The 8,640-nt window shown below is 41.0% G+C and overlaps 1 protein-coding gene across 2 annotated transcripts in view; it reads right to left on the bottom strand.

Moving 5' to 3' along the window:
• The window catches only part of sptbn2 (spectrin, beta, non-erythrocytic 2), a 58,430-nt gene extending 49,992 nt beyond the window's left edge, over positions 1–8,438 (bottom strand). For both annotated transcript variants that reach the window (XM_058382975.1, XM_058382972.1), the window contains exon 1: positions 8,032–8,438. The gene's annotated coding sequence lies outside the window, so the exon portion shown is untranslated. The remainder of the gene's footprint in view (positions 1–8,031) is intronic.
• Positions 8,439–8,640: the final 202 nt, after the last annotated feature.

Genomic DNA, 8,640 nt, shown 5'->3' on the forward strand with positions numbered 1-8,640 from the left:
CTTATCCGTCAACTTCAAATTAAATTGCAATCATATTAGCATCAAATTCGAAAATATGCTAGCAAGTTATCATGGCCATGGTGATATGTATTTTTTTTTTTATTATTATTATTAATTACAAACAGACTGAAAGCAGCTGTTAAATTGAGGTACATACCTGCTAAAATGTTCTTCCAAAAATAATAAAAAATAAATAAATTACACAAAAAACAAATAAAAAAAATAAAGATTTTACTGAATTTTTAAAGTTTTAAAACTTTAAAAATTTTAAATTTTTAAATTTTGTACTAAATCTTTAAAAACTGTTAAAAAAAGTTCATTAACTCTTTTTAAGTAAAAATATAAATAAATAAATGGATTGTTTTGTTTTAATGCAACATTACAATAATATTGGCAGTTTGTTAGCAAGTTAAAATAAAAATAAATACCCTAATGCAGAATGTAGAACTGAAATACCGCTGAGAACCGAGATTTTTTTTATTTTATTTTTTTTTTTATAAAATCAGAGAGCTGTGGAATTTTTCTGGAGCAGGTTTTTGTTACAGAAGCGCTTAAGAACCGTAGCAGCTTGGAGAGGAGGACGAGGATGAGGACGAGGAGGAGGAGGAATCTATATATAGGCCAAATCCACACAGTACATCCAAAAAGCAAGACTTAAACAAGCTCGCTATCTGCTAACAGACGACTGACTGCCAACACACACAATCTGGACCACACTCCAGCAGGACGAGGTGAAGACGCAGGAACGAGGAGATTTTAGGCTTTTTAGACGACAAAGGCAGAGGAGCAGAGGACGGAAGATGGAGGACGGAAGATGGAGGACGGAAGATGGAGGACGAGTCAGGAAGAGTTGTTTAAGATGCGGACCAGCTTTCCCTTCATACATTTTTAATAAGTCTGATTAGCTGCTAATAAAGCGAATTGCATAACATCACGCTAAAAGCTTTTCGTCAGGAAGCACAATTTCTGAAATGTCCGTTCTGCCCTCATGTACATTAATATATTTTTTTAAGTAATTGTCAAAGCATTTGTCAGAGGCTTTGATATCAGCAGTAGCAGATGATTTGGGTCTCATGACACGTTAGCTGGGTTTGGACGATTCTAAATGATGTGGGCGTTACGACATGGAAGAGCCCGTATATACAGGCTGGAAGACAAAGCTTCTGAATACAAAGTAAAGAAACAAGGGATGCATCCATATATATATATAGAGAGAGAGAGAGAGAACACAATTCATTTCAGTGAGCACTGAGCCCCATGCACTTGTTTTCCCTTTCTTCAATAACATCGATCTTTTGGGAAGGGATAAATATATGGAGGGATAAATAGAAGACCGGATGGATGAAAGGAAGGACAGACGGATGGATGAAAGGAAGGATAGACGGATGGAGGAAAGGAAGGATGGAGGAACGGAAGAATAGACAGGTGGATGAAAGGAAGATAGACAGGTGGATGAAAGGAAGGATGGAGGAAAGGAAGGACAGATGGATGTATGGAAAGAAGGATGGAGGAAAGAAAGGCTAGATGGGTGGATGAAAGCAAAGACAACAGGCGGATGGATAGACGGATAGATGAAAGGAAGAATAGATGAATGCATGAGAGGAAGGACATATGGACGGATGAAAGGCAGGACAGAAAGTTCGATGAAAGGAAGGATAGAAAGATGGATGAAAGGAATGATGGATGAAAGAAAGGACAGACAGATGGTTGAAATGAACAGACGGATGAATGAAAGGAAGGACAAACGGATGGATGAAAGGACGGATAGAGGGATGGATGAAAGGACGGATAGAGGGATTGATGAAATCAATATTCATCGCATCAGCAGCAGCAGAAAGCACCACAGAGGATGCTCAGTGTGGAGGAGAGGAAGCTCCTGATTAAAACACATCATACAGGTACTTCATGTGTACTTATTCCTCAGGGAATAAATCACTGTACACACCTTTAACTGGGAAGATCTTTAAATAATAATAATAATAATAATAATAATAATAATAATAATAATAATAATAAAACAAAGTGAAAGCTCGCTCAACAGCTGCATGTTTTTCAAAGCAGCAGGAGTTCCAGCAAATTCTCAGAGAAATGCGATCTGGTTAAATGAACACTGGGTGAAAAATCTGTAAAGAACAACAGCTGCTTTCCCGACAGCATCTCTCTCTCTCTCGCTCTCTCTCTTTCTCTCTCTCTCTCTCTCTCTCTCTCTTTCTCTCTCTCAGTTAAACAGATCTTAACATTAACGAGACACGTCCAATTATTCATCATAACTAGCTAACACTTTTACCAGCACTTCACTACTGAGTGTTATAAACCCATTCATTTGAGGTCCTGGTGCCATTTTATGCTCCTTGTGTATATACACACCAATCAGCCATAACATTATGAGCACTGACCAGTGATGTGAATAACTGATGATCTCCTCATCATGGCACCTGTTAGCAATTGAACATTTTGTCCTCAAAGTTAATGCGTTAGAAGCAGGAAAAATGGACAAGCGTAAGGATTTGAGCGAGTTTGACGAAGGGCCAAATTGTGATGGCTAGACCAAAACTGCAGCTCTTGTGGGGTGTTCCCGTTCTGTAGTGTTCAGTATCTATGGAAAGTAGTCCAAGGAAGGAACAGTGGTGAACTGGCGACAGGGTCATGGACTGCCAAGGCTCACTGATGCACATGGTTAGTGAAGGATGGCCCGCGTGATTCGATCCAACAGACGAGATACAGTTGGTCAAATAGATGAAGTTAATGCTCAAATAGATGAAGTTAATCAGAACTGGACCATGGAGCAATGGAAGACGTTGGCCTGGTCTGATGAATCATGTTTTCTTGTACGTGAATGGCCAGGTGCATGTGCATCACTTGGTACCTGGATGGTACAACACAACACACGGCACCAGGATGCACTATGGGAGGAAGGCAAGCTGGTGGAGGCAGTGTCATGCTTTGGGCAATATTCTGCTGGGAAATCTTGGGTCCTGCATTCACATGGATGTTACTTTGACACATACTACCTACCTAAGCATTGTTACAGACCACGTACACCCTTGGAAACGGTATTCCCTGATGGCTGTGGCCTCTTTCACCAGGATAATGTACCGTGCCACAAGGCAGAAATGGTTCAGGAATGGTTTGATGAGGATAACAACGAGTTTGAGGTGTTGACTTGACCTCCAAATTCTCCAGATCTCAAAGGATGTGCTGGACAGACAAGTCCGATCCATGGAGGCCCCACCTTGCAACTTACAGGACTTAAAGGATCTGCTGCCATCATCTTGGTGCCAGATACCACAGCACACCTTCAGGGATCTAGTGCAGTCCGTGCCTCGATGGGTCAGGGCTGGGTTGGCAGCAAAAGGGGGTCCAACACAATATTAGGCAGGTGGTCATAATGTTATGGCTGATGGGTGTAATTTAACAGCATTAAAAGATTCAGTCCTAAATGGAACATGATATCTACAACATCTCCGGAAACGTTTACTGAGAACACTTTGTACCTTGATATTTAAGGCTATTCAAGACTGCGCAGTTAAAAAACATCATCTCTTCAAGAGTTCCATTTTATATACCATGGTGAAGAATATCTCGTGTCTCTCCTCTTCCTCATATCTTAGAGACTTTTGGTCTCCAAGTACGTGACTTTAAAATTTTAGTGTAGCAGCCTAATAACACCACACTGACCGGCACAAACACACACATTAAAATTAACGAGATGCTAGCTGACAAGATAACTGCTGTGTACACGTACACACACACACACAGTGACGAGCGCAGTGCTGTGTTAATTAAAGCTCAGTAAAATCACAGAGTAGAGCAACTGCCTACACACACACACACACACACACTTATTTCTTAGACATGAGAAAAATCTTCAGCTTGAATCCTCTGCAGCACACTTCGTGATTTTAATATGGATTATATAAAAGGTTTACGATCACAAAAAAAAAACGTGTGAAGGCTGGACAATAAGATGGCTTAAACATGTATAAATATCGTGATCAGTTCCTCTGTGACATTACATATGTCTATATATTTATATCTATTATATATAATATCTTTTTTTTTCAGAAACCTTTTGGTAGAAGGTGGAAAATGACTGATGTTTTTGTTTTGTTTTCAAAAGTTTAAAATGTTTACGTTTTCTTAAATTGCAAAACTAACATTTTCTGCTAAATATTAGAATTTCTTTTAAAATTTACTTAACATTCAGCGTTCTAAAATGTTTACGTTTATTAGTAAATGTATAAAGTTGTAAAAATGTCCGAATTTTGTACTAAATCCTTACATTAGTAAAGTTTAGCAATTTGTACTGAATCTTTGAAAATAGTAAGTCTTTAAATTTTGTACTGAATCTTTAAAATTCTAAAATGTTTACATTTTGTACTGAATCTTCAAAATGACACAGTATGAAAGACTGTTCTGAAGACAGCGTAAGGATTTCAGCCTTGTTGTTGTCCACTCAGTTTAAGCTAGCTAACCAGCTCATCAGACGTTCTTCCAACAGCCTCCGGTGATTCTTGACTAATCAGGTTTACAGGAAACAAACCCATGAGACTAGCAGCACGTTAGCGCTGTTGTGGATATAGTGAGCTGAGATCGTTTGTTCATCCGTCAGTAGAGTAAACATGCGGGATGTCAGAATAGCGACATTTTTGTCACATGCTGAAGCTTTAAATGGAAACGTTTGCCGGTGTCGCTTTGTGATAAAGATCAGCACTGTGGTGGAATTCGACAGGAACAAAAGCAGTGCTCGGATCTGGGATGAGTGGGTTTAGTGAGCGAGCTTGTCCTCGCGCCCCGGGCACAATGAGGATTACGGCAGTCAGCAGTACAGGCGAGGGCTCAGGGTCCGTCGCATTCCTCACACGTCTATCCATCCAGCTAGCTTTCTGTTCGACTGTAGCTTCCCAAACGGTTAGCAAAGAAACTGCAAACTGTTCCGTTTTAATCACGCGGCCGTGTTGTGCAACAGGATCAAATCATCAGCGTAGTCCCATCCACTCAGCCATGCGGAAACCTACAGTAGAAACTGGAGCACCGCAGTGAAGAGCTAGCCTCAAAATACAGCGTTTTGTATATAGCGACACGGCTAACACCACACTTCAATTTGGATGGAATCTTAAAGGCGGTTTTTTTTTTTCCTTTAGAAAAATTACTAACCAGACAGAAACTTCAAGCCAGAATATCTAACCAATCAGAGGGGAGACATGGAACTCTAGCCAACTCCGAGGTGCTAGGTGCATTCACGGCTAGCTCTGCGATTCAGATTTTTAAATCCATGCATTAAAAAAAAAAAAAAAAAATCATAGAAACCAAAGGACACATGGCTGAGAAAAACTAAGTTGCCTTAAAAGACAGAGATGCCCGTCTTACATTAAAACGTAGCTGCATTTAAACACCAATAAAACCAAACTTAGATGCCAATCATCGCAGCTGCTAATAACATGTAGCTTCAGTTAAAAACTTTTAGCAAAACTAGTTAAAAACATGGCTGCTACTTAAAACTAGCAGGAAGAGAATGAAAAGAGAATCTTTTTCTTCTCAGAGTTTCTCATGACTTCTCGGGGAGTTTTCCCCTGCTGTCCCAACAACATCTGTGCGTTTTAGACGATTAGCCTCGTACGATTTCAGATTCAAATCACACATATATATAATATTTAGCTCGATCATGTAAAATAGCTGTACGCCGAGGCTGGTATAATGAAACTTCTGACGGCTGACATCACTTCCTGATCCTACACCCACATTCGTGGTGGATTTGTTACGATGGTGGAGCCGAGTGAATATTTCCAGCTGTCACACTCACTGTTCCTTTATGTTTGATGAATAGGATTTAATTCAGAGAGGTTATAAATAGACGTGATTGGGCTTTTTTTCTCCCGAGCTCGCGTTGTTGTCTTTGTGTGATCAGGTTGACATTTGGATGCGATTGCCCCTATTGATCATCTCAAAGCCCCGAGCGGTGCAGTCTGAATCAGACTAAATCTACATCTGTAACGGGATTCAACACTGACGTGCTTCATGAGCATTTTCTTTTAACCCCCAATCGACATGTGCGTTATTATTTATACACAATATTCAGATTCAAAAATATCAGCACCCTTGAGTAAAGACAAGTTACTAGCTCAACATTCCACGAAAGACGTGAGAGAACTCGAACGCTGAAATAGTTGAAGCAAATTCATTCCAGTGAAATGTAAAGCCTTGGATGAAACCACCCACGTGTCAAAATTATTGGCACCCCTGCATATTAGCACAGAGTCTTCCTCTGGAGTGCTGGATAAGATAAGAGGACACAAATCGTCAACACACAGCTTCCCCACATCCTGCTTAGATTTCTCTTAGAATGTTTTTTTAACCCTGTCTCTACCAAGGGTGCTAATATTTCTGGTGCTTGCTATACAGAATTCAGAGAAGCATTTAAGGGTTCTCATTCTTCGGTTCATATCATCTGCATGGCTTTCATCAGCGTCTATCGGTTAGTAAAAGCAACAACTGAATAGCGAACTGAACAGCGTCTAGCTCTGGGTTTATTCACGTTAATTAGCTAGTTAGTGCTAGCGCAACATTCAGATTTGTCAAAAAAATAGGTGCAAACGATAGCAAGACATGTGTTTCTAGCAGATTCCATACTGTCAGCTTAATTTTTTCACTCATGAGTGCCCTAGCGTTAGAAGGACACCGGGTGTGTTGACATTCATGTCCATGTTTTGAACGTATAGTATGAGGAAGTGACACCGCAGACCGATTCTGCTGGTCAACAACAACACTGCTTCGCCCCGAAACAGAAATCGGGCAACTATCAGAGCATGACCCGAAGGCAGTGACCCATTTCGGTGGATCGAAGCGAGCGCTCGGAAAGAAATACCGTAACAAAACCAAACGCACCAAAACACCGCCTCTGGTTCGATTGTGTGTTTTATAATTTTAACACAATCACAGCTTCTCAGTAGCTGATTGCGTGTGTTTGTGTGAATGATTTAGCTAAAGACAGAGAAAGAAAATAAAGAATAAAATGTCATTCATCTCTAGTTTGAAGTGACGATATGGCCTCTGTGTGTGTGTACACAAAACTGCTGATAAATGGACAGAGCAACATGTAGCTGGACCTTTACTTGACATAAAATGGTAGTTAGATCATTCACCTCCCTCCCTCTCTCTCTCTCTAACAAATGTGTGTTGATATTTTTCAGCAAACGGACGAAAAACACGACGTGATGCTGAACACAACAGTGAAGGTGAACGTGAAGGAAACCTGAGGAGACTCTGGCGAGCATCGGCACCAGAAATCGGACACTAGCCCGACTTTAACCCTCGGCTATCCTCCGAATTTAACTCCTGAAGCCTTCGATCTTTCAGAAAACACCAATTCCTGCTTCGTCCTGTAGATTTAAAATGGATATTTATTTGTATTTCATTTTATTTATTTATTTATTTTTAGCTAGCTTGAAGGTCTTGCTAGCTTGAGAACCTGTCGGAAAGCTAAATCAGGACCATGAGGAATTACACACACACACACACACACCTACGAAGGGGTCGAGATTGAAAACAAACCGTGTTGCGCATTTATGTACGGGGGGGAAACGTTATTTCCTTACACACTGAAATGCTGTGAGGAAAAACTGAACGAAATAAATCAGCCATCGAATAAATCTAGGCTGAAGCGTGCACGCGCGTGTGTGTGTGTGTGTGTGTTATGGATGTGCTTATGAAGACAAAAGGCACGAACACCCAGCATGGTGAGGTGGCCAAGGCTTCAATAATCAAGACCTGGGCTCGGTCTCCAACCGCTACCTGTTCCCTACGTAGGCGCACTATATAGAAGGCGGAAAAACCGGTTACTGGGACGCACGTAAGCGCCCTATATGGTCCATAACATTCTGGTTTGGGATTCAGCCTCCGTGCTTTAACACAGATAGTGATGTTTTTGTGTAACGGTTATATATGTGTTTTTAATGACCGTTGGATTTGTGAAAATTAGCTAGCTAATTATTAGCTATCTGGTCACGAGAATGTTAAATAAACAACACTCACCTTAGATATCTTCGTTTCTTTTGGTCAGGCGATGAAGTCGTGTCTTTTTTTTAAGGAAATTCTTGTTAAAGGTAAACAAATAAATAAACCAGCGTTTCCTCTGGGTTACATACGTGGTTTTTGTTTTCGTCGTAAAAAAAAAAACAAAACAAAAAAAATCCTCCGGTGTCGTCGGTGTGTTTATCGTTAAATCCGCATCCTCGAGCCCTCTTTTCCGTGCTGCCGAAGCAGCGCCAGGTTACGAAACATAAAAGCGATTCCTTCACGCGCACAATATAACGGGACGCGCACGTGAACAATAAAAAAAAAAATCGTGAATATATCGTTTTGTTTTGTTTTGTTTTGTTTTTTTCACATCGCTGGATCCGTGTTTCGTGTCTGGCTCACAGGCGTTCCCGTTCACATCGCCTCTCCCGGTAAGAAGAAAGAATGAATGAACGGGTGCACGCGCCGTGGGGGGAGGAGGAAGAAGAAGGGGGTGTTGGGGGGGGGTTGTGTGTGTGTGTGTGTGTGTGTGTGTGTGTGTGTGTGTGTGTGCGTGTGCGTGTGCGTGGACCCCCGCGCGCGCGAGCGAGCGAATGCGGTGTGAGAAACGCCACAGGCGAGTCT

Source organism: Hemibagrus wyckioides, linkage group LG28 (genome assembly GCF_019097595.1).
Source record: "Hemibagrus wyckioides isolate EC202008001 linkage group LG28, SWU_Hwy_1.0, whole genome shotgun sequence".
Lineage (NCBI taxonomy): Eukaryota > Metazoa > Chordata > Actinopteri > Siluriformes > Bagridae > Hemibagrus > Hemibagrus wyckioides.